The sequence below is a fragment of the Natrix helvetica genome (assembly GCF_964273705.1).
Source record: "Natrix helvetica genome assembly, chromosome: 1".
Taxonomy (NCBI): domain Eukaryota; kingdom Metazoa; phylum Chordata; class Lepidosauria; order Squamata; family Natricidae; genus Natrix; species Natrix helvetica.
The window spans coordinates 333657582-333682553 of NC_138548.1; the positions used below are offsets into that span (position 1 = coordinate 333657582).

General features: G+C 41.9%; 1 protein-coding gene across 4 annotated transcripts in view; it reads left to right on the top strand.

Annotated features, from left to right (window-relative positions):
- Positions 1-24972, top strand: part of PRICKLE2 (prickle planar cell polarity protein 2) — a 368745-nt gene that overhangs the window by 173172 nt on the left and 170601 nt on the right. Inside the window, exon 1 of one of the 4 annotated variants that reach the window (XM_081942745.1) lies at positions 24056-24678. The exons of 2 other annotated variants lie outside the window; for them this stretch is intronic. The gene's annotated coding sequence lies outside the window, so the exon portion shown is untranslated. One more of the 4 variants, XM_081942746.1, reaches the window with a different exon arrangement.

A 24972-nucleotide genomic window follows, 5' to 3' on the forward strand; every position in this document is an offset into this window, starting at 1 on the left:
AGTTGTGTTGATTCCACATTAATCAGCAATTGTGCTTATGGGGTCACATACGTCCCTTGGCTTAACACAGGTCTCTTAATATCTGATTTCAAAAACTCTGTGTGAGCTATTAGTTTAGACCTCTGGCAGAAGTTACCTGTCTCTTTCATGGGAGAAAGGGGAAAAAATGAAAATATTGTAAAGAGTAAAAAGAAAAAGAATACATCAGAAATAAAGACAATATTGGTTCTAGCAGGGATAAAATCCAGCAAGTTATGTCAGATTCTGGAGAACTGTTAGTAGAAATTTTTAGTTGTTCGGAGAACCGGTAGCGGAAATTTTGAGTAGTTTGGAGAACCGGCAAATGCCACCTTTGGCTGGCCCCAGAGTGGGGTGGGAATGGAGAAACAAAGTATCCTTCCCTTGTCATGCCCACAAAGCCACGCCACAAAGCCATACCATGCCCACCAAGCCATGCCCACAGAACCAGTAGTAAAAAAAAATTGAATTACACCACTGGGTTCTAGCCTTAACTGGTTTGCTTCAGTTCAGCTTTGGTTTTTAGTTATTGACAGAGGACACTCAACCAATGTCCTCTCCCCTGTCAAATTTCTAGCCAGGCATCAAAAGGGTTTCCTATCTCAACCAAGGGCAAGGCATTCTCTGTTCAATTGGATGTCATAAATGTACATTAGAAAGATTGAGCTGACTTCCTGAGAATAAACAGGCTTAGCTTGGTCACTGCCTGGATGGGAAAGTATAGGAATTCCATAGAAGGGGTCTTGGATTTCGTAATGGAAGAAAGATGGGATGGAAATCAAGAACTGCTAGAGTCAAACATCTCCTGGCTTTGAAAAAAGGTCTTGGAGTCATCTGTAGCTCCCACCCCAGTATTCCTTGTGAAACTATAATCTTTCAAGTCTACAGCTGCAATTGCATTTTAAGAATCTGTGACCACAGGCAGAGTTTTCAGCAAGAAGAACCGTACCTGAGTCGACTATTAAATCAAAGACAGCACTCACGGAGAAATGAAAAATAAAGGCGTCTTTCCTCAAGGTCAGGCATTAACCAGCCCAGGAATGTCAAAAGTTTTGATTCAAAGGATTCTCAAAGGAAGACATATGAATTTGTGCTTTAAACTTCATCCTTCTCCTTTTTTTTTCCCTCGAGTTAATGAGAAAAGGATCTGTTTTTTTTTTAAAAAAAGTAGAAGTAGCAGGGGGGCATCAGGCTGCTTTGAATCTAGCTAGGCAGAATGCAAAAAGAAGAAAAAGAAGAAGAAAAGAGCATTGTAATATCTGACCTAGTTAAAAAAAATATTCATCCCCCATTATTTCAAAGCATGCGAGCTAATCAATTAGAGAGTCCTCTTTGTTTCCAGTCCTCTTTTTCCTTCTCTTGCATTATGTATCAAATTTTCTTTCGGCTCCGGCGTTGGGTTTTGGTTTAGTTTTGATTTTTTTTAATGGAAAAAAAAAAGCATTTTGGGTTCCTGAGCACTTGTTAATGAGCATCAGTTTCATCAAGCAAGCTGCTACATGGGGCCTTGTGCCAGCCTGGAGAATTGATCCCAGATGCAGCAATGGTACAGAATACATCCTGTCTCCGAAAGGCCATTTGTACAGTGGCGAGTGTTGGTGACTGTGTGGCCTTGGCAGCTTGTCTGATGCCACATCCTGTTCAAGAAGCATGGATTCTGGGCCCATTGCCACAACAGACATTTTTTTGCATCCAGCTTATTGGCTCTTAATTCGTTTCTGGGCCCAATTCAAGTGCCTAGGATATTTAAATGACATCTTTGTTTACCATCCACCGATCCATCCTTGAAGGTCTTCCTCAAGGGTCCTGGTCCTCCCCTGTAACTATATACAAGAGAATAAAAATAAATAAAAAACTTTTTTAAAAACAAACAAACATAAAATTATAACAGGGTTTGCAGCAGTGGTGAGTTGCTACCAGTATGCTGCTCGTGGTCTGTTCGTGCACATGCCGGACATGCGCTGTGCAAACATGCACACTCCACCACCCCTGCTCTTTGGAGGTTGCGCAGGTGCTGCACATTATGCGCAGGTGCGCAATTGGCCCGGTTGCTTCAAAAACAGGTATGGAACACAGGTGGGCGGGTGGGCCAAATGGGTCACCGTACCTGTACGGTGGCCGCTGCTCCCAACTACTACTGGTATGGCCGAACTGGGCCGTACCGGCTGGAACCCACCACTGGTGTGCGGGAATACCATCCTGAAAATACACCAGTTCAGAGTTGAGAAGAGATAACCACAACAACAGAAAAGGAAAGGAAGAGAGTAGAAGAGGAAAGAGAGGAAAGGGGACAGAAGAAAGAAAGAGGAAAGGAGAGGAAGGAGGGAGGGGATAGAAAGTGAAGAAGAGAGGGTAGGAAGTGGAAGAGGAAGAGAGGAGTGGGGGAGAGGAAAGGGAAGAAGGAAAGGGAAAGGAAGGGAGGAAGGAAGGAAGTAGAAAAGGGAGGGAAGGCGAAAAGAAAAGAAAAAAATAGGGTGGTGATAATACAAAATAGGTGTAGGGGATGGCAAGCAAAGCAACCCAGAATGTATATTGTAACCTTTTATATGGAAAAACAAATATGTAAAAGTGATAAAGATAAATAAGAACAATAACTATGTGAATGTATACCTGTAACTATATACAAAAGAATAAAAATAAAACACTTAAAAATAAGAGTCCTGGTCCTCCTGGACTTTCTCTGTATTGGAGGAGGTACATAGTTTACAAAACTTTTTGCTTCCTTAAATATTTCAAATTCTGCGTCACTCACTTTATTCATACTTACCAAATCAGTATGTATTGTTTACAAATTTTATTCAGCTGAAAATCTGTTTCAAATGCTTGCTGAAGATCCCTTTTTTTAGTTTTTTAAAACACTAGTAAATACCTCCAGAGTATTTGGCTTAGGAAATGAAATGGAAATATGAAGTTTTAGGGGTTTTTGTGTTAGATAGCAGAGATGGGGGCGGGGAGACTCTTGTATTAGGGAAATACAAAGATTCCTTTTATTGGGAAGAAAAGGAATTTTAAAAATATTATTTTGGGGTATGTGGTATTACATTTGCAGACTTAGATTTTCCTTCGTTTCTCTTAAGTTTCAGAGAAAGGAATATTAAAAAAAACCTTCACTGGACTGGGCTAAAAACCAAAAACTTAGCATTCTTCTCAGAATGATCAACTAGATATCTCTGGGAAATTCACCAACAGAACGAGAGTGCAAAATACTTTCCCATCTGTATTCCCCAACAACTGGGAAATTTCAGGAGTTGTTACTCGCCGTTGCCCCCATGAATTTGTCCAAATGTGTTTGTTTGTTTGTTTAGAGAATTTATATGACCACCCACCTTAGCCAAGTAACTTTCTGGGCAGCTACTTTAGCATAGTCCTCTAATTTCTTCTTGAAAACAATAATAAATTGTGAGGGGGGGGGGGAAATCCCTGCTGAAAATGTAGCCATATTCTCTGTTTGCGGAAAGCTGGGAATGGATCACCAATTAAATTTGGATTTAATGCTCCCCCCCCCATTTTTGTTTTGTTTTTTGTTTTGTTTTCCCTTGTTACTTGGTGCATGGGAATGTTTGAGTAGCCCTGTGTTTTTTGCCTAATCTAAAGAGAATCCACCACCAAGCAAGTGTCAAGTCATCAGGACATGAGCTGTCCCTTAAGCTGCTGTTTAAGGAACTTCTAGAAACCATGCAGTCAGCTTTTTGCCCGCAGCAGCTCCCATGGGCAGGGACTGCATCTTTTCTGCGCGATGCTGTCTTGACTGGCTCCATCTGTCTCCATAAAGGATGTTCACTAAATAATTCAGCAGGGCAACTTGATCTCTCATCCATCTATCTGATTACCCCAGTGACCTGATGGTAACAGCTCGCTTGTTGATGTTACAGCTTTGCAGTTTCACGAAAGTTGTTGCATTCGGAGAAGTAAATAGAGTAATGCAATCCCTGACCTCCCCTTAGCATTCTCCAGGGCTCCGAAATTGATGTTTAAGATTTTTGGGTACCTTGTTTAAAAAAAATCATGAATGTTCTAAAAGAGAGGATATGGTTTTTTTTCCCTAAGGATGATCTTCATTTTTGCTTGGAAACAAGAATGCCTCTGATCATCATGATTTGTGCGTAGAAAATGTGCCACCTATGATGTATTAGCTCAGAAACTGAATGTCAAATTGCCTGGCAACTAACTCTGTGCCCTGTTGGTAGCAGCTTTGGAACAGTGGGTGCTCAAAAGAATGCCATATCCCTTCAAACTAAGGAAACCACATCGCTATGACATTCTGCTCCCCATCATTGGTTTAACAAAATGTATGTTAATGGCACAGGACAGGGGCTAATATTGTTTTATGTTTACCTTCTCCCAAGAAATGGGGGAAGGAGAGAATAATGATTCTGATAACTCTTCTAGAGTTAAGAGACACCTCTTCCTAAACCAAGGATATTCATAGAAAACCCAAAGGTTTAGAGCAGTGGTGGCACAGTGTGCAGTACTGCAGGATACTTCTGTTGCCTGCCAGCTGCCTGCAATTTGGCATGTCAAATCTCTCCAGGCTCAAGGTTGACTCAGCCTTCCATCCTTCCGAGGTGGGTAAAACGAGGACCCAAACGGTATATAAGCCTAATTGCTATTGCTATTTCTCTCTCCCTCCCCTATAGCTTTCTAATATATCATTTCCCCCTTATGAACAACAATTCAAGTAGACAATTTGTCATATCTTGTTTAAAATTTGGTTGGATAAACATTATCCTAGCAGTAATCTGACTTAGAAGCCATTTGGTCATTTTCATCCACTCTGTGGCACAGGTAAGCTGATTGTCAGGCCTGCAGCCATTTTCCTCTTGGATCTTTGGCCTGCCACACTTTATATTATTCTACTATGCATTTTCTATTGTGGGAAAATGGGAGGGGGGGTTGCACGGAGTTAGATGCTATGTAGCCATAACAAAATTCCTTCTAGAAAGCCAAGGTCATCCTTTATCTCTGCACCTCTGTGTCTGACAGGAAGTGGGTGGGTGGAACTGCTAGCATAGCAGTGGAAGATTGGCCCATGTGGGTGTGGGGAAAGATCTTGAATGTTCAACTGGGTGTGGAAAACCGGGAAACTTTCAGATTCAGGTTTTTCCAACATAGCTCTCTTAATAAATTGGAACTTTGGGCAATACTTTGCTTTGGACTCTGATTTACTTTTGGATGCTATTTGGAACCCTGACACTGATTTTTTTTAAAAAAAAAAGAAATTTCAATGTATTTACGGTGACGATGATCATGATTTATCACTTATATCTTTTATGTACACTGAGAGATTATGCACCAAAGACAAATTCCTTGGGTGTCCAATCACAATTGGCGAATAAAGAATTCTATTCTATTCTAACATAAATATCCTGTTTTATGACTTATCATCTTTGCTATTCAGTAACAACAACAAAAAAAAAACCACTACCAAAGCAGTAGCACCAGTGATGAAATTCAATTTTTTTTACTACCGGTTTTGTGGGCATGGCTTGGTGGCAGGGGAAGGACACTGCAAAATCCCCATTCCCTCCCCAGTCCTGGGGGAAGGATATTGCAAAATCTCCATTCCCACCCCACTCTAGGGCCAGCCAAAGGTGCCCTGTTCTCCGAACTACTCAAAATTTTGCTACCGGTTCTCCAGAACCTGCTGAATTTCACACTCATCAGTAGCATTTAATATCATACACCTCCTTAGCTGTGAAAGTCATTAAAATACCCCCCCCCCTTTTTTTTGGCTCAATCTATACTTGGTCTCTTGATGAAAGACCCTTTGAAGCCTGTGGCAAATTGCAGAAGCCACGTGAAATGCAGACTGGCCTCTAAGTTTTCTTGGGCCAAGGGAAGGCAATCAGAGGCCAAAGAGAAAATAGCCTAGAAACAAAAGAATCAAAATAGTCTGACTGGAAGTTATGGAGCAGAATGCCGATAGCTTTAGCTGCCCTGCAATATTGGACACCCTGCTGGGTCTACAAATTGGAATGAGCTCCATTTTCCTAAAATATCATCCCCAAGTGTCAATACAGCAGAGCTGGGTGGGTCCCCCAATAACCCATGGATTCCTAGGGCACCCTGGAGGAAATAGGAACAGGAGCCTCTGGTTTGGCTCAAGAGACTCATTCCTTTTTCCCATCAAGGAAAAGAACTGCAACATCACTTTTTCTCTTAATTTCTCAACCCGACCCGGATTGGCAGTGTTGGCCCTGTACTCTGCTAATACCATGATGTGAATAGTCATGTTTTTGACACACCTGCTAACATCTGTGATGGCTGCTTCAGTGCTGCCTAGTACAACTTGGAAACCTAAAAGTGCTCCTCCCTTTTCCTCTAGGCAGATATTCCGTGCTTACAGTTCTGGATAAGCTTTGTATCAATCAAATAAAAAAAGATATCCAAATAGTGCTTTTTTTCTTTTGAAAATTCTTACGGATAGCTACAGATACAGTTTCACAAATACAATAATAAATAGTAACTTTAAAAATCACTTTCTGACCAATCTGTGCAAATGTATGACAGCAAAAGCCTTCAGTGTGAAACTGAATAAGGTCTGGTCAGTTTCCGGCAGCATTAGCCAGCCCAAAGGACTCTAATCAACTAATTAAGGTTACAGAACTGAGCTTTCTTTACTTGCATTTGGCTGAGGAGAGAAGCAGCTCAGGAAGCAATCTCTCTACCCTGGGGGATGGGGAGAAGGGACAAAAACTTGGGGTAGGTACCGGACACTGTATAACACAACTTTATGTGACTGGGATGGCCACTGCAGTCAATTGCAGAAAGGCAGATTTCTTTAGAACAGGTTACATCCTGTGAGAATACCTTTAGATCCATCAAACAATTTCTGTGCAGCACAGATCCTTGGGAAGGTGGATAAAAATGCTAAATATAGTCTAAACATCTGGTTGACTATGCAGCCATAACAGCAACAAAAATTCATGCAATGAATAGGGACAGATGTGATATTGGATACCTTCAAATGTCTAGAACACGGGTGTCAAACTTGATTGCGTCACGTGACATATCGTGATGTATCACAATGTGTTTTGCCTTTGCGTAGCCAGGGTGGGCGTGGCCTGCCTGTGACATATCTGGCCTGCGGGTCGCCATTTTGACACCCCTGGTCTAGAAAGTGGTTCAGAAGCCAAAAAATTCAGTGAAGACAGAAAGAGCCAAGTATCCTTTACTTAAGGTTCAAATAAGGAAGGAGAAATTCTTTCAGCTCTGGATAAAAATAGTTCAGCTAATTCTTGCATTTTGGTCAAGCTTTTCCTTGCTAGTTTCTCATGTGTCCTTTTCAAAGCCAGCTTTTGCTCTTTTCAATTAGCCATCCTATTTGTCCCTGCTGTGCCCTTAGTTGAAGATTCCTCCTTCCTCCATGGACTCAACTTTTCCTCAATTCACTTCGCACCTGGAGTCCACAAAACGAACAACCTTCTCTATCTGCCACTTACTTATCTTTGTTAATGGCTGACCTTCATGCTCGCAGGTGTTTTCATTAGGCAAATAGCTTTTTGATCTCTATGCGACATGGAGCTGGCCAATAGACAAAAATCCTAATTTTTAAACCAATTCCATCATTCCATCCATCAGGACAGCTCATCCGGCCACCCACATCTTTATAATTGATGCCTTAAGCTGCATGCACCAGAACTTTACCAAAGATAGTTAGGCTCACTCATAAATCTCTCCTAGCTAGCTCACAAGCAAAGCATGAGCAACTTAGGTCTTGGTTGAAAAAAAGAAAATGCTGTAGCCGATCCCTAAATGCAAATGGGAGAACTGAACTAGATGCACCGTGGGAAAGCAAATCAGCCGTGGAAGCTACTTTTGGATAATATGAAATGCTGAATACTTTCCTCTGAATGCTAAATTAGTTCAGGCTAAATGAATGTAGCCTCTGCGTCTCAACAATGCTTTGTTTAGTCTCTGAAGATAGATAAGAGGGCAGATGTTCCCTGCCTCTTGTCTTTGGTTTTGTGCAGGTAGTTTTCCATTACAGCTACTATCATGGAAGTAGGAATTGCTTTTACGAGTTCTTTGAAGAAGGTTGTTTCTTGTTCCCAACTTAGCTATGAAACAGTGCCTTAGAGCTCATTTTTGTAATGGACAATGGATTGTTTTGGGTGGAGGAGAGATGGTCACTCTAATTGTATGAAAGAAGTGAGGGATATACACACAGAAATAATTTGATTTGTTATTAAAGTAATGTACAGTAATATAGTAACCAGATGTTTAATGAGACATGTTTGCGCACATATGTATGCATGCCACAGTATAGCCAACCATCACAAAACATTCATTCCTTTCCGATAGCCGGCAAGATTTAAAATAACATTTATATAGTCCTTTTTGGAATTATCAAACTGCTTTATCCTCATTACCTGTCTGCAGAAATTAGGTCAGGATTATTATCCTAGAGTGGGAAGGGGAGAGAAAGGATGGCAATGTGGAATTTGAACATCTGAGCCCCAATTTAAGAACGACGACAAAAAAGCACGGCTAGATACTTTTGCTTTATGCCATTTTCATTTCTATTTTAGATTGCTCTCTTGTCCTAGGTAGCACAAGGGCAACCTGGTTAGTCATAAAGCAGTTACCACCCTGTTACACTTGGCTGGTACATCTCAAGTGGCCAAACGTCCTACTTTTGGGAGAACAATCTTTTCCTTGGAAAGGCTGTCCAGTCAAAAGCTACGGCAAAGACCACAGTGTGTGAAAAGAAGACATTCATTCTTGAGTACTGAGTACCTGGTCAACAGACTGAGCTGCTTACTTGTTTACATAATTTTTCCTCTGAGGAAAATTGTGACAGGGTCTGTGTGGTATAGATTAGTTTAGATTAAATTTGATCTATCTTCATATCATATGGCAATGGTTGCTTATGCAAATTGTATTCAAATGTGTGTCATCTCCCTTTTCCCTGAGGGGATGATGCCATTCCTTCTTTATATAGTATAGCACTATATATTCAGCCTGTCAGAAAGCCACTCTGGATAGCGAGAGTGAGAGGAGAAGAAAATATGTGAAAGATTGCTTTGTAGATCAGCCAACTGCTGTTGGAGGGAATAACTAATCAATCATCCCTGTTCCCTCCCTAGTCTCACTGGATCACACCATCTAAGCTTTCAGACTCCCAGCCTTTCCATCTGACAAACCTCCTACCTAGATCTGAATTTCCATGTTGCCGACGTCCTCCAGCCATTGTATGTGGGGTGGCCATCCATCCGCCCCCGTGACAGTAAATTCCATAAATTAGTGATGTGTCCACCCTGAAGGAGTTGTTGTTTTTGTCTCTTCTTAATCTCCTGCCAGTTGCCAATTGCAAGGTTTATAGTAGAGGTGGGGAATAATGCCCCCCCTTTTATGACCTGTGGACTTCAACTCCCAGAATTCCTGATCCAGCCCATTATTCCCAAAATAATGTTTTGGGTTTACAAAAAAGGAAGAAAATCCCTTACCTCTGCACTAAGTTTAATTTTAAAGAGCTCTTGTGTGTCCTCCAAGTTGCATTTTTTAACTGTAGAAATTGAGCAGATGATAGCAAAGAAGAGGGAATCTGCTGTCCCAAGCCGAGATGAAACTAGCAATTGTTTTTCTGTGGCTCTGGAGTCCTCATGAGACTATGCTTTTAAACTTCACTGGCAGGGGTTAGCAACCTCAGAAAACTAGCAACATAGTCTCACATTTTGATGAACTGAACTCACAAGCCCTAAGATAGAGCACCACTGTTTTAAAAGCAGAGAATCTCCCTCCCTCGCCAACGGTCCAGGAAGAAATGAAAAATTGTGGTCTGTGCAATATTGCTCTGCTTCTCCGGCCCTCACCCCGCCCCACCTCCACACACACATATGCAGGCCATTTAACACAAGATTGCCTATCCCTGCTGTAAACCGATGTGAGATGTTTTGCCACAGCTGCTGTAAACAAAGAGGACAGTGATGGGTGTCCATTTCAGGAGCGGGCCAGCTGCTGATCGCACCCAGCCCAGCTCTTAGATTTTGTAATACTAGGCTCATCTGCTGGCTGCTTTAATAAATAACCGTGACGGAGCTGGGCTTCATCAATCTGCCTTAGGATTTCGTGAGTTCTGTAATCTACGCTGTCTTTTCCTGCGTATATTCCTAATGAGTTCCTTACTCTCGTAGTATGAAAAAATAACCATCATCTTCTGTTCCTTTTATCCATGCCGTTCCTAGTTTATATAATTATATAATTCCTGGTTTTATATATAATTGCTTCAACGAACTCACTGAAACGTGAGGTTCAGGTGCGTTGATCTATACCCAGAATGGGATGAATATAAGATTGAAATACAGTTGTTCCAGGAGTGGTTTAAGAGTGGGAAAACTAAAAACAGTGGCAGCAGCTAAGAAAATGATGAACAGGAAGGTCTTGGGAAGATTGAAGGGTGGACAGACAGAATATGTACACTGAGATACAGGAAATGGATGAAGGGCGGAAGGAGAAGGAAATAGCAATAGCACTTAGACTTATATATCACTTTCCAGTGCTTTACAGCCCTCTCTAAGCGATTTATAGAGTCAGCTTATTGCCCCCCACAATTTGGCTCCTCATTCTACCCACCTCGGAAGGGTGGAAGGCTGAGTCAACCTTGAGCCTGGTGAGATTTGAACTGCCAAATTGCAGTCAGCAGAAGTAGCCTGCAGTACTGAACAGTAACCACTGTGCCACCGTGGCTCAAGAAGGAATAATACTGGGAAGATGGGGGTAGGGAAGGAAGCAGGCAGGTGAGCTAGGCTGTTCTGCGATAATGGTGGCAGCTTTACTACTCTGCCTTGATGGCGTTTTTTTGTATTTAAATCATTTCATTATATTACAATTTTAAAATCAAAGAGAGAAGCATAGAAATTTCCTGACAGTTAGAATAATTAATCAGTGGAACAACTTTCCTCCAGAAGTTGTGAATGCTCCAAAACTGGAAGTTTTTAAGATGTTGGATAACCATTTGTCTGAAGTGGTATAGGGTTTCCTGCCTGAGCAGGGGGTTGGACTAGGAGACCTCCAAGGTCCCTTTCAACTCTGTTATTCTATTCTATTCTATAAATTATGGGTGGTCACAGTCAGCCGATGTTTAGATAATCTCTGGCATTTTTGTCCACTTATTGAGGCCTTCCCAAGGACTTGGGATAGTCAGTTGTTGTTCAATGGTGCTAAATGTCCCAATGCAGGCTGTAAGCTGTTCTACGTAAAGTCAATTGCAAGCTGCCTTCAGATGTTGTGGGTGCTTCATCAATGGAGGTTTTTAAGAAGAGACTGGACAGTCATTTATCTGAAATGGTATAGGATCTCTTGCTTGAGCATGAGGCTGGATTAGAAGACCTCCAAGGTCCCTTCCAGCTCTATTCTGATTCTGCCTTTTACAATTGACTTATTGTGATTTTGTCAATGTCAGTGATGCTGAAGTGATACTAAAGATGCATCCCAGGCCCCTATTATTATTCCTATTGGCACTATCTTCATTGTCTTTTGGCAGAGTCATTCTACTTCTGTTTACAGCTTTTTGTGTTTTTAAATTTTCTTCAGTCCTTGCTGTTCCCTTCTGCAGTCTCCAATGTATTACAATGTCCACTTTTTTTTTCTTATCAATAATTGTTAAGTTTTATTAACATTGCTTTAAAATTCATATCATAACCTTTCCCAATGAATTTTGCTCACAGAATTCACAAACACTGCCTTCATCAAAATTCAGTTTTATATTTGAAAAGCAATGAATTACAAATAAAATCAGAACTAGTAGGATGCGTTGGTGCCTTACTGCATGTCAAGGAGTCACAGCTGCTTGTTGCTTCTCTCACCCGCATAGATGGTTCACAACTGGATTTTTCATCACACCTCCCAAAAAGATTACCGATGAGAAATGGGAAATGCTAGAGATGAGTCATTTTCTCCACTTCCTAGATCTGCCTTCTATAATCTAGGTTCTCTTCAGATATTGGGTCAGCTCCCAGAATTCTCAGTGTTAACCAAGTTGCCTACAGAATTCTGGGAACAGAATTCCTCACATCTAGAGGGCAATCTGTCAAGTTTGCCCTCTAGATGTGAGGGCAAGAATTCTCAGTGTTAACCAAGTTGCCTACAGAATTCTGGGAACAGAATTCCTCACATCTAGAGGGCAATCTGATAATTTAAGAGCTGACCAGTTGATGCAGTGGTGGGAATCAGTCAGCAGTGTCTTTGGCTGTTATCCCTTTAAGAGCTTGTGTAATGGTTTTTGTGATTTCCTGTGCTAGAAGAGCTTTCTGCAAATTAATTGTCCTCTAGATGTGGGGAATTCTGTTCCCAGAATTCTGTAGGCAACTATGTATATCAAAAACAATGGAAAGAACTCTAAAGTGAGATGCTGAAGAAATATACCATTTTTTTTCCCAGTGAAAACTTGAATTTTGAAAAATTTAATTGCAAGTTTATGGTTACTGACTTATCACCCTCACTGTACTTCATTCAGAATGGGAACAGTTATCCTTCTGTATCTGAAAGTTTTTTTTAAAAAAGGAATGAGAATCTAATTAACACATTTTAGAAACAGATACAGTTCAATGAAAAATTTGACAGCCATTCTCCAAAGTGCTTGGTTTGAAAAATACATGTTCACCTGTGCCTCCCCCTCCAGCAAAGGACGGCATTAACTTCCTATTGAATCCTATGACTACATACTGCTCATCCACATGTTGTTTCCTACTCCAGCATAGCTTGTATCTATTTTCAATATAATTTTTCACACAGTCTCCTTTCCCTTATTTTGCTTTGATAGATATTTTCCTACTATTTGCTAATCTGTGTAATAAAAGGTAGCCTGAGCCACATGCGGTTCTGTTAGATGGTGGATCAGAATTGTCTAAGCCAAAGTCTCTAGCTTAAGCAAGGTTTCCAAAGACGATTACTGCTCTAAGGGGATTATAACTTGTCCCTGACTTAAATTACAATTTTGCAAACAAAGTTCTTGCTTGCTTTTGCCTGATTGAGTTTCAGTCCATTTTTTTTCTTTGCTTCAATTAATATACTCCATCATGAGAAGGAGAGGTTAGCAAGGAGGCAGAGCAGGACTCTTATCAAATTCTTGTTTTTACTCCAGATGAAGCGTTCCAGCCTAAATTTTTAAACCAGACTTATGTCTTTGACTGCCAGGAATGAAGAAAGCTGAAGTGGGAGTTAAGGCATGCCTGAATGTTGGTTTGTGTGTTGAAGGAAGGATGCTTTCCTGGAACAAATTATTCTGCCCCATAAATGGCGATTCAAGCCCCACATTTAAATGGATTCCTCAGAGCAGTTAACATTTTGCATGATCTCTGTTGCAGGAGGAAAAAAAAAGCTATTTAAAATCATTCTCTTTGTCTGTCCTTGCAACTTTAGTGAGAGTTAATCTGCAGTTATAACTGATATATTAGTGATGGTATCAGAGGTGGGTTGCTCCTGGTTCGGCCCGGTTTGGCCAAACTGGTAGTGGTGATTTGAGCTGGGTTGCAGAACCGGCAGCTACCCAGACTGGCCACACCCCCAAACCAGTTCCCCGTTCTCTTCTGCCATAGTCAGCATGTTTCTGCACATGCGTGAAACAATTAACAGTCAACTCTGCATATGCAAGCATGGCACGCGTGTGTGTGTGAAGTGACAATTTGCGTGCGCGAAGCGAACCGGTACCAACCAGTACAGGAACCCACCCCTGGATGGTATTCAACAATCACAGAACTAAGATTTTCACTACGGTCCCTTAAGAAACCACAATGGCTTGGATCTCTCAAAAGACTAAACCATTATGAATGGGTTCACATGTTGTGATACATTGGCGCTAAACCATAATATGACCTAATGCAAACCCAACCAGTAGTTTAGGATTGTACCTGCTAATGGTCAATGGATCCATATCTACTATGCAATCAGTGGCCATTTTCACAGCTACAGCCTGAATGAAGTCAAGTGGAATAATAATAATAATAATTCATTTAAAAATCATTGGAACGAGTGTAATTGGCTATTTTTGGCTCCACTGCTTTCTCTTCTCTTTATTGACAGAAAGTTATCCATAGAAACTGGTCCTAGTGTATTTTCTTTGGCAACCGGTGCTCTGGGCCTGGTTGTTTATAGAGTATTATTAGTGGTGGCTTTAGGGTTGTTGGTTTTTTTTTTGCAAATTGTAGACTTTTTGAGTTTTACTATTTTTGCATCAGGCCATAAAATCATGGATTCCCCCATGCCTCAAGATCCCCATTATCACTCAACTATTACCAATCAAGCAATGCTGGTCAGTGAGGGAAATAGATATGAATACATTTTAAAATAACATTCATACGTGGAAATGTGGAAGAAGATATAGTGAGAAAATAATCCTTTAGCTTTGGGGAGTAATATATTCCACAGATTTGGCCTTGTGCCTTTCAAGCTTGGCTGCCTTAAGGGAGTAAGCCTTCACCGAAAATAAAGGGGCTTACTCCTTAAAAAAACATGTCTAGGGTTGTGTTGCAAATCCATATAATTAAAATAAGAAAACTTCATAAAGTCATCAAACATTCACCAAATGTTCACTGAATATTCTGAGATGCTGTTTGTAGAACTATTCTCTTGTTATAATTCCATCATTGTCTCTGACACATTGCCAAGAGTCTGGTGTGTATGCACGTGACTGTATATACAGTATATGCATTATTTGGCATGTGCAGTGTCTCGGATTTGGTTCCAAAAAAGTGGAGCAAAAATGTAGGAGCATCTGCCTACACAGTTCTTTAAAGCTGCTTCACCTTTTCTGGGGGGCGGAATTGCAGAATTCCCTTTGGCAACTGCCAGATGTTCCCAGAAAAGACATAACTGCTTTAAAGAGCTGCAAACAAAAGTGCTACATGGGCACTTCCACAGCTTGAAACTCCTTTTGGGAAATGAATACAAATCTTTGCACATATTAACATCAATGGGATATCTCTATGGGTGGATCTATTTGTGCAACTTATCCTATTGTGGCCTGCTTTGGACCACAACAGATTCGGACAGTAAGGAGATTGGGAAGGAACATTGGCCAGTCCTGGAGTCTGGGGAAGGCTCTGATGAGGGCTCTGTGTCGGAGGCAGAGAGGGGGCCAGAGCTGTATGCCAGTTATCAGCTGCCTTCAGAGGCAGACATCAGTGAGGCAGATGAACAGCTGGAGCGTCTTCCTACTGTGTGCATGTGCAGAGTTGACAGACGAAGGGAACAGCTAAAGAACAGGGTTGACTTTGGAGTAAGGCCACAGGTGGACGATGAATGGCCCCTCCCAGAGGAAATAAAAGAGGAGCAAAAGGGGAGTGGAGTTTGCAGGAGACAATTAGTTTGCTTAATTGGTTCACGACTCTCCGAGACTCCTTGCCAAGTTTTGCAGATATCGGCCTTTCAGCTTTCCAAGCAGATAATGTCTGTGACTGTAAATCCTCCCTTGAAAGACTTTGCTAGATGTGAATGAGCAGAATTCACAGTAAATTAATAAAATGGTTTTTTGTCGGGACAAGTAGTTTGCTTCATGTTTTTGGAAAAGGTAGGTCACATATCCTTATCAGAACATTGAAAGGTACAGAATTTTAGAGTTCATTTATGAAAAATTAAGGCAATCCCCCTCAAATCCTGCTATGCTGCTTTATCAAGGCAGAGTGGTTGCTCCTAGGAGGGATGAACGAAGAATTTTGGGTATGAATGCTAAGACGGTAAGCTCCCAGCAGAGTCACCCAAGGTCATCCCAGCTGCCCAACTAAAGCAGGGACATAAATTTCAAGAGAGGAAGATGCTGGAGACAAAATACCATTTCATACTGTATGGGAGAAGGCACTAGGAAACAATTCCAGAAACCACAACAATAGGCAATATGCTAATGATGTAATGTTAGATAATGACCCCTTGGGTGGGATGGCACTGAACATGTTACTGAGGAAGAGGTGAGGATCTTTCCAAGCACAGGTAGTCCTCAACTTATGACCACAGTTGAGTCCAAAACGTCCATTGCTAAGTGAGTTTTGCCCAATTTTTGACCTTTTCTGCCACAACTGTTAAGCAAATCACTGCAGTGGTTAAGTTAGTAACACGGTTGCTGAGTGAATCTGTTTTCTCCAACGACTTTGCTTGTCAGATGATTGCAAACAGTGATCACGTGACCCTGGGACACTGCAACCATCATAAATACATGCCAGTTACCAAGCATCTGAATTTTGATCCCATGATCACTGGGATGCTGCAATGGTCGTCAATGTGAAAAATAGTCGTAGGTCATATTTTTCAGTGCCTCTGTAACTTTGAATAGTCATGAATGGTTGTAAGTCGAGGACAACCTATACTAATGATAACCATGATCTGGCTAGATTCAAGTTGATAGGATATCTAGTTCCAATGTTGCAAACCCAGCACTACAATGAAAACGTGGAATATAAGAAACACAAGAAACATAAACATGGGAAGTTCAGCATCATTGATATCTTAGAGGTGTCCAAACTTGGCAACTTTAAGACTTGTGGACTTCAACTCCCAGAATTCCCCAGCCAGCTGGGGAATTCTGGGAGTTGAAGTCCACAAGTCTTAAAGTTGCCAAGTTTGGACAGCCCTGTCTTAGATATTACATCAGCAATTTTTTTTAAAATTGTCTTTTAAACGTTAAATTTTTTAATTGCATATTGGGTTCTTACAATTGGGGTATTTTAATGCTGATTTTTAACTGTCTATATGATGTAATTTGTTACCTCCTCCGTGTCCGTGTCCGTGTATGTGTATGTGTGTTTTGTATGTATGTATGTCTATGTGTTTTTATACATCTTTTATGTTTTATATGCTCCATTGTACGCCGCCCCGAGTCCTACTTGGAAAGGGAGCGGCTAATAAATTCAAATTTATTATTATTTATTATTATTATTATTTGAAATGGACTGGAAATGAAGACTTTGAGTCTGAAGATAGTAGCATATATTGTTCAGAACAAGATAGTTAAAGAAGCAACAATTGTTTTCATAGTCCGGAAAGATATAGAAAACACAATATGTAGGTCCAACTGAATAACATATTTTTTCCTTTTATTTTAATTAATCGTGACTCTTGTGTTTCATCTGCTGGTCTACGGCTGAATAAAGGTTGATTTGATATCAGTTAGACTGCTCAGGCAACCCTTCAATGTGGGAATTATCCAGGTTTATGCTCTGATCACTGATGCAGAAGTTGATGAGCTTTCTGATCAAGTTCAATCTGAAATTGACAGAATAAGAGAGTAAAATGGGCTGCCTCTGGTTTAATTTATTTATTTAGACAATTTATATTGCCACCTTCTCGCACATGGCGAAATGCCAAAATTGGAAATACGAAGGAGGAAAACATGGTTGGGCTGAGTAGCCCAGGAAAAGAAGCAGGAGAATGAATTACCAATTTCTACTAATCCAATCATTTCTTCATTGGTAACAGTTTTTTCAAACAACCCAAAAGTACAATGTTCTATATGGGCATTATCAGTTAAAGCACAGCAAAATGAAATTGACTATATTATTGTGCAAAGATTTTGAAAGGTTCAGTTATAATAGCAAAGATGGGATGGGGGTGAGGTTAGCTGAGGAACGAATCAAAAACTGCTCATGTGTGAGTTCTAAGTCAAGCTAAAAGAGAAGAAAACCAGCCATTTTCCTCTGTATGATATTGAGCCTCTGCCCAGTATTTTCAAGGAGAACATCAGGAATTACTTTGAAGTCCTGACAGAGAACAGGAAGAACTGTGGGTTGAAATCAAAGAAGGGCCAATATGAAACGACAGTGTCAAACACCTAGAAACAAGAAAGCAGACTTGATAATCAGTGGAATTGCCAGTAGAAGTTGCCAAGAAGAGAAAAGAAGCCAAGTCTAGGAAAGACAAAGGACTTAGGAATGAATTTAATAAAGAATCTAAGAACACTGTAAGAGAAGACAAGAAGCAATATTGCAGCATTTCTAGAGACATCAAAGATGAAAAAATGTAAAGACCAGACATTCGAACCATCTTTAGAAAAGGACAAATAACAAGAGACATTAGTAGCTAATTCAGAAAGCCAAAGAAGTCAATATGTGCTTCAATGAGTACAGAAATGCCTTCAACTGGCAATTAAGGCATTAAAGGAGTAGATACCTTCTGCCTTTAGACAACAGTTAAGGAACAGCAGTCAAGAAACACACTGCAGATTAGCACTTGAAAGGACAGCAATGAAATTAATATGCAGGTGCTGCTTTATGTCTATATTTAAAAATACAAAAATAACACAGGCAAATGTTTTCCCTGCAACTCTTTGTAAATGTGAAAGTTGAACTTTGAAGTAGCAGAATAGAAATATTATTTGGGCTTTTGAATTTTGGTGTTAAAGAAGACACCTGAGAACACAATTGGCAGCTGAAGAAAAATATGGATCAGAGCAAATCAATCCAGAATTCTTAGTTGAGGCACAAATGATTACGTTCAAGTTGTTACAGTTTGCACTTATTATGCAGTGATACAACTTTCACGAGAAGCCTATTTTTACTGGGAAATGCAAAAGGAAGGAGAAAAGAACAACTACTAGCAAGGTGAAAGCACAATTAGAAGAACAGAAAGGTCAGACTGGGACAGATCATTATCCTGGAGAAGGTCTTTCTGTCCATTGCTATGAGTCAACCCTGTTAGAGGGCATTTAATCAAAACTTAATATAATGGTAAATAGAATACTTCCATACTCAATAACATCCAGCCCATGGAACACTGATGTTTTTTCTATGCTAGATCAGAGAATCGGAACTGATTTTATAGAGGCCATTCCTAAATAAGTAACTGAAAAATAAATAACTCCTTAGCAATTCTACAATGTTAGAAAATACTTCTGATTTTGCTAATTTAGAGGGGAATTTCCTAGAATTTGGCTGAATTGTCTTAGATCAGGAGTCCTCAAACTATGGCCTGTGGGCCGGATATGGGCCACCGAAGCCATTAATGTGGCCCGCATGGGACCATGAGGCTACCCCACCTTCACCCCACCTTCTGGAGGCCGAGGAGGCCAAAAATGGGAGTGCAGAGGACTCCCCGGCCTCTAGAGATGGGAGGGAGGGAGAGAGCAAGATGGGAGACACACCCACAAACACACACAGAAGTCCCTGACACACACACACCCAAGACAGTCAAACCCATCACTGCTTTCCACCCTAGGAGCATAACAAATTAAAGTTTAATTTGTGTATATTGTTTAATGGTCTGCTAAATTGGCCACACCCACCCAGTGACATGACCACGCCTACCCAGCCGGTTTGCCCCACCCCCCCAACAGTCTGAGGGATCATGAATTGGCCCCATTTAAAAAGTTTGAGGACCCCTGCCTTAGATGGTGTGATGTTGGTCAATTGTTCCCTTTGTTATTGTTGTTTTAAAAGAAAGAAGTGTCTTGTTCTAGCTTGTGACATGCAGTATATATTCAACCTATTTAGCTGCTTAGAAGGTCTTGTCTAGCACAGCAGGTTTTTCACTGCCTCCCTTGCCTATGCCGTAATAATTGTATTTATGGATATTATAAACAGACCAATGCTGTTTTCACCCTGCTGGCTGGCTCTTCCTACCACTTCTTCTCCTAGGGAAAATTTTAATGGCCTTATCTGAATGTTGGTTTCCACGTTTTCCATGAAATTCAGGAGAATTAGGCTCCCTCCCCCCTGTTCAGTTGGAGTTCAGTTGGAGCTTCTGTGAAAAAATGCTGCCTTAGGTTACTGTGAGTGGCAAATCGTAAAGTAACATTGCTCATGCAGGTGATTCTTTTTAGATAACACTACAGACAGGCTGCTGGAAAAGTAGGACATAGGCAGAGTGAGGATCACAGGTCTGGACCTCAGGTCTAAAATCCAGAGCTCAAAAATCCGGGGACGTCATATGAAACGTGTCTTTGACATCTGAGAAATCGTAAACAAACCAGGCAACTGCACCACCAATAGTTTTTTTCCCCCTCATTCACTGCATCTTATTTTTTAAGCATGTAGCCTAGTCAGTGGGCCACCCAAAACTTAATATAGTTACTTTATTCATTTTTGATCAGAAACATTTTTATCTCTTTCCATGTCCTACACATTTTATGGTAAAATGTTCATCACAGGTTTAGCAGAAACAGCCGCACATTTTATTTGTGCAGCGCTGTGGGACTTAGAAAGGTGAGCTGCCTGCACAGAGAGCATTTTCTTCTGTTTTAATCAAGGTTATTAAAGCTTTGCTCATTTCTTTGTTAGTTGTGTTAGCAGTTCTGAGAATTGGACAGGAGCGGGGTACGGCCTTTTCAAAAGGACGTGGAGTGGAGCAGAAGGTTTTGCATCTAGTAACTATATTAACTATACCTTTGCACGGAATAGCTTCAATTAAAAGGATCTGGCACCTTCAATTAGCAGATGGTAGACGGACTTAGGCTTAGATCAATCTTTCCCTAACCAGATGTACTCCATATGGGCTAGGTTTCAACCCCCTAAGTTCTGTTATGCCAGCTCAAATCCAAGCAAGACAGAGATGCAGACAGAAGTAGTCCTCCACTTATCATCATTCATTTAGTGACCACTCAACTTACAACCTCAGCGGAAAAAAGGTGATTTGCAATTGGTCTGTGCACATGACCATCACAGCATCTCCATGGTCACATGATCAAAATTTGGGGGTTTGGTAAATGACATGTATTTACAACTGTTGCAACATCCTGGGGTCACCTGAACTCCATTTGAGACTTTCCCAGCTGGCTTCCAGCAGCGAAGTAGATGGGAGAAAGTTGGATTCACTTAACAACTGCAGTGTTTCACTTAACAGCCATAGCAAAAAAAGATAATAAAAAGATGCAACTCACTTAGCCACCACCATGACTTTACAACATAAATTCTGGTCCCAATTGTGATTGTAAGTTAAGGACGACCTGTATAGCAATAGCAATAGCACTTATAGACCACTTCACAGTGCTTTACAGCCCTCTCTAAGCGGTTTACAGTGTCATCCTATTGCCCACCCCCCACCCAACAATTTGGGTCCTCATTTTACTGTCCTCTGATGGATGGAAGACAGAGTAAATCTTAACCGAGTAAATTGAATTGCTGGCAGTTGGCAGAATTAGCCTGCAGTACTGCATTCTATAGTCAAGCACCTTGCAGGCTGGATCCAGCCCCCGGACCTTGAGTTTGACACCCCTGGTCTAGACGTTTCAGTTAGTATAAAATGCAACTACCAGGCTATTGATTAATGCATGATACAAGGAGACTTGCATTGTTGGCAGTCCTGCATTTGTTGCCAGTTGCATTTAGGTTGCTATTTAAATTATTGGTGTTTACCTTCAAAGGTCTTAAGCAGCTTGTGGTCTATGTACATATGGAACTGGCTATTTTAGAATGAACCTATTTAGACATTATGATCAGCAGTAGAGGTTCCTTAAAGGCACCTTCACGCTGATAGGAAGAAGAGGCCTTTCTCTTGTGCAGCTCCCAAGGGCAGGTATCAGTGGTGGGATTCAATTTTTTTTACTATCGGTACTGTAGGTGTGGCTTTGTCGGTGTGACATGGCTTTATGGGCGTGGCAGGGGAAGGATACTGCAAAATCCCCATTCCCTCTCCACCCCACTAACCTTTCCAGCTCCGTTCTCATGTTCAGGGCAACAAAAGAAGATCAGCTGGGAGGTGGGGCCAGCCTATTTGCCAGTTCTCCGAACTACTCAAAATTTCCGCTACCGGTTCTCCAGAACCTGTCAGAACCTGAATACCACCTCTGATGGTATGTTCTCCCTGGAATTTGCAGCCAGTCCCCACTTTTTCTGTTCTGGAAAAGAACCAAGGTCTTCCTCCATCACATAACTTTTTCCGTCTGCATTAAGTGACAGTGACTTTTAACCAGTTTTATCCTAGTTTAAACTTGAAAAATAAAAGAATGTTAAACTTTGAGTGGCCTTTGGATTTCAAAAAGCGGAATTAATCATGAGGATTAATTTGGCAACTATCAAGTTGTAGTAAACTATATCGTATGTTCTAATTTAGAAGGCAGCATCAGAGATCTCCCCAGGAGCATTATAGAAATTTGGGTTGATAAGATGTGCATTCATTAAATCCGGCTCTTTTAGAAAAGAGCCTGCAGCATTTTTCATCTTTGCTCAAATCTTGAGGGAATTCAGTGCCTCCTTCCCCCCACTCCCGTACAGAGAGAATCACTACCGAAAAGAAGGCCAGTGTGCAAGACTTCTATTTACCTGTTGTCCCTACCTGCGAGATACTGAATTAATAATAGCCACTTAATAAAAACACTGACCATATTTACACAGAATGCTTAAAGCGAATTAGCCTTGCTCGTGCAAAACATTGAATCATAAATTAGCCCAATAGGCGAAATCTACACAAGGCTCTTAAGCACAAAAATAAAATTGTATGTCAAGTGAATGCAGATACACATATTTCAATGTGTTTTGCAACTGCACCCACTGAATGGGTGCATATGCAAATGCATGCATGCATAGGGAAAGTGCATGGATGCAAATGCACCCAGGTTTGTCCAACCAGTTTTGTTATGATGCTGAATCCTTGTACCTTTCTGAGCCCGAAATCTAAAACCCTGCAGGAATGGCAAGCAAGATGTTTGAAGGATAGTCTCCCTCCATAGGGACTGCCAAGAACCCTGAGACAATAACAACTGCCATTCTGCCCACAACCTTCTTTGCAAAGGGCAACTAATTGGCAAACGAGGGACTGACCCCTCCTGTCCTTTGGGCTGTAGAAGCTCAACCAGGTCGCCTAATTGATGTGCATTCTAGCTCTTTCTCTCTCTCCCTTCCCCATTTTTTGACGAAAGGGTTGTGTACACAGTGTGTATGTATGTATATATGTATGTATGTGTGTGTGTGTGTATGTGTGTGTGTGTGTGTGTGTGTGTGTGTGTATGTATTGTATCACAACCCCTGGTATGCCCAAATATGGGAGGGAGCATACTGCTTCCCTTTTCCGTCTTTCGGCTCATCCCTTTATTTATTTATCAGCACAAATGCAACACACACACGCACACGCACACACACACACACACACACACACGACAAGGTGGCTCAGTGGCTAAGGCACTCAGCTTGTCAATCAGAAAGGTCGGCAGTTCAGCGGTTTGAATCCCTGGCACTGTGTAATGGAGTGAGCTCCCATTACTTGTCCCAGCTTCTGCCAACCTAGCAGTTTGAAAGCATGTAAAAAATGCAAATAGAAAAATAGGAACCACCTTTGGTGGGAAGGTAACAGTGTTCTGTGTGCCTTTGGAGTTTAGTCATGCCGGCCACATGACCACGGAAACGTCTTTGGACAGTGTTGGCTCTTCTGCTTTGAAATGGAGATGAGCACCGCCTCCTAGAGTCAGGAACAATTAGCACTTATGTGTGAGGGGAACCTTTACCTTTACACACACATGCACATATACACACGTGTGTGTACATACAGGTATATATGTGCGTATGCATATGTGTGTGTGTGTATATATATGTGTGTGTGTGTGTGTGTTATATATATATATATATATATATATATATATATATATATATATATATATATATATATAAACACACCCCTATAAACGTACATATACATACGCACACACGCATGCATACATACGTGTGTTTGTGTGTGTGTATTCTCTGTCTCCAGTTTTACCTTCACCGTTTTTCTCCCCTTTCCGCTGCCTCCCCGACCGGACCGGCCAACGTGGGGGTGGGGGTGGGGGGCGTGAAGGGCCAGCGGAGAGGGTCGGGCGTTAACACACACCGGAGAGGGAAAAAAAGAACAACCTGATTTGCATGTCAATGTAAACCCGAGGCGCTTGGCCAGCCAATTCGTTGGAACTGCCCGAACGCGCTTTTTTGACTTGCTGACATCACGTGCGGGGCTCATTAGCATGCAGGCGAGGCCAGCTCTGCATCGGCGAGCGTTCTGAGCCCCGGCGCGCGACCAGCCCAGCCCAGCCCGCCCGCCTGCAGCCCTCAAGCCCGCCCCGGGCGCTTTTGGAGGAGGCTGCTCGAGCCGCTCCGATTCGGCGAGGGAGGGAGGGGCTCCTCCACATTGGACCCAGCCTCGCTGGCTGGCTGACTCGGGCGGTCATTCGCTATAATCCAAACCGGATCGCTGGAAGAGGCAGCCGACTTGTAGGGAAAGCAGGAGCGGAGCGGGGGAGAGAGAGAAGAGGGAGAGAAAAACCCCAGCTCGGATCGCGGGGAAAAGCGATGCTGGGCTCTGGAGCCGAAGCGAGGGCTCCCTCGCCTCCACCGCCCCACTGACGGCAGATTCCCCCCCCCCCCCTTCCAAGCCACCCTATGCTTTCGGTGTGTGTGTGTTTAATGTGCTTGCGTGCCTGCCTCCCGAGAGGCTCCTCTTTTTTCTTTTCTTTTTTTGACAAGAAGCCTGCTGTTGTTGCTCATTTGGAGAAAATCTCCCGCTAGCGAATCCGAGCCTCCTTGCAAGAACAGAGAGAGAGAGAGAGATTTCTGAGAAGAGAGGAACGAGATACTTAATAAGGCTGCGCTTTTTTTTCTGGGGCTTTGCGAGCAAGTCCTCCCCGAAGAAAAGTAAAGTCCCTTTGAAGAAAAAATAAAGTCGTCATCATCATTAAAAAAAAAAAAGACAGAGAAAGGGGAAAAAATCCGTGGGATTGTAGAGAGAAAACACCGCGGCGTTGGGAGTTTGGAGCGACCGGGGAAAACACAGGTAAAAAAGGGATTGCTGCCGTTTCGGGGAATTCGGTATCTGAGGTTGGGAAGCTTCGCGGTCGTAGGATGGGAGCGAGTCACGTGACAAGCGGTGGGGGGTTTAACTTCTCCAAGGACGGTCCTTGATTCGGAGCAGGGTCCTCTTTGGAAGAGAGCTTCGGATTCGCCGCGGTCGAGGATGGCCGCTTAAAGCGGGGCGAGGCGCTGCCGAGGTTATCTTTGCCTCGCTACCGACGCCAGCTCGGCTCTTTGAGACCCTGGAGTGGCCAAGCCAGAGTTTTCGCAGGACGGG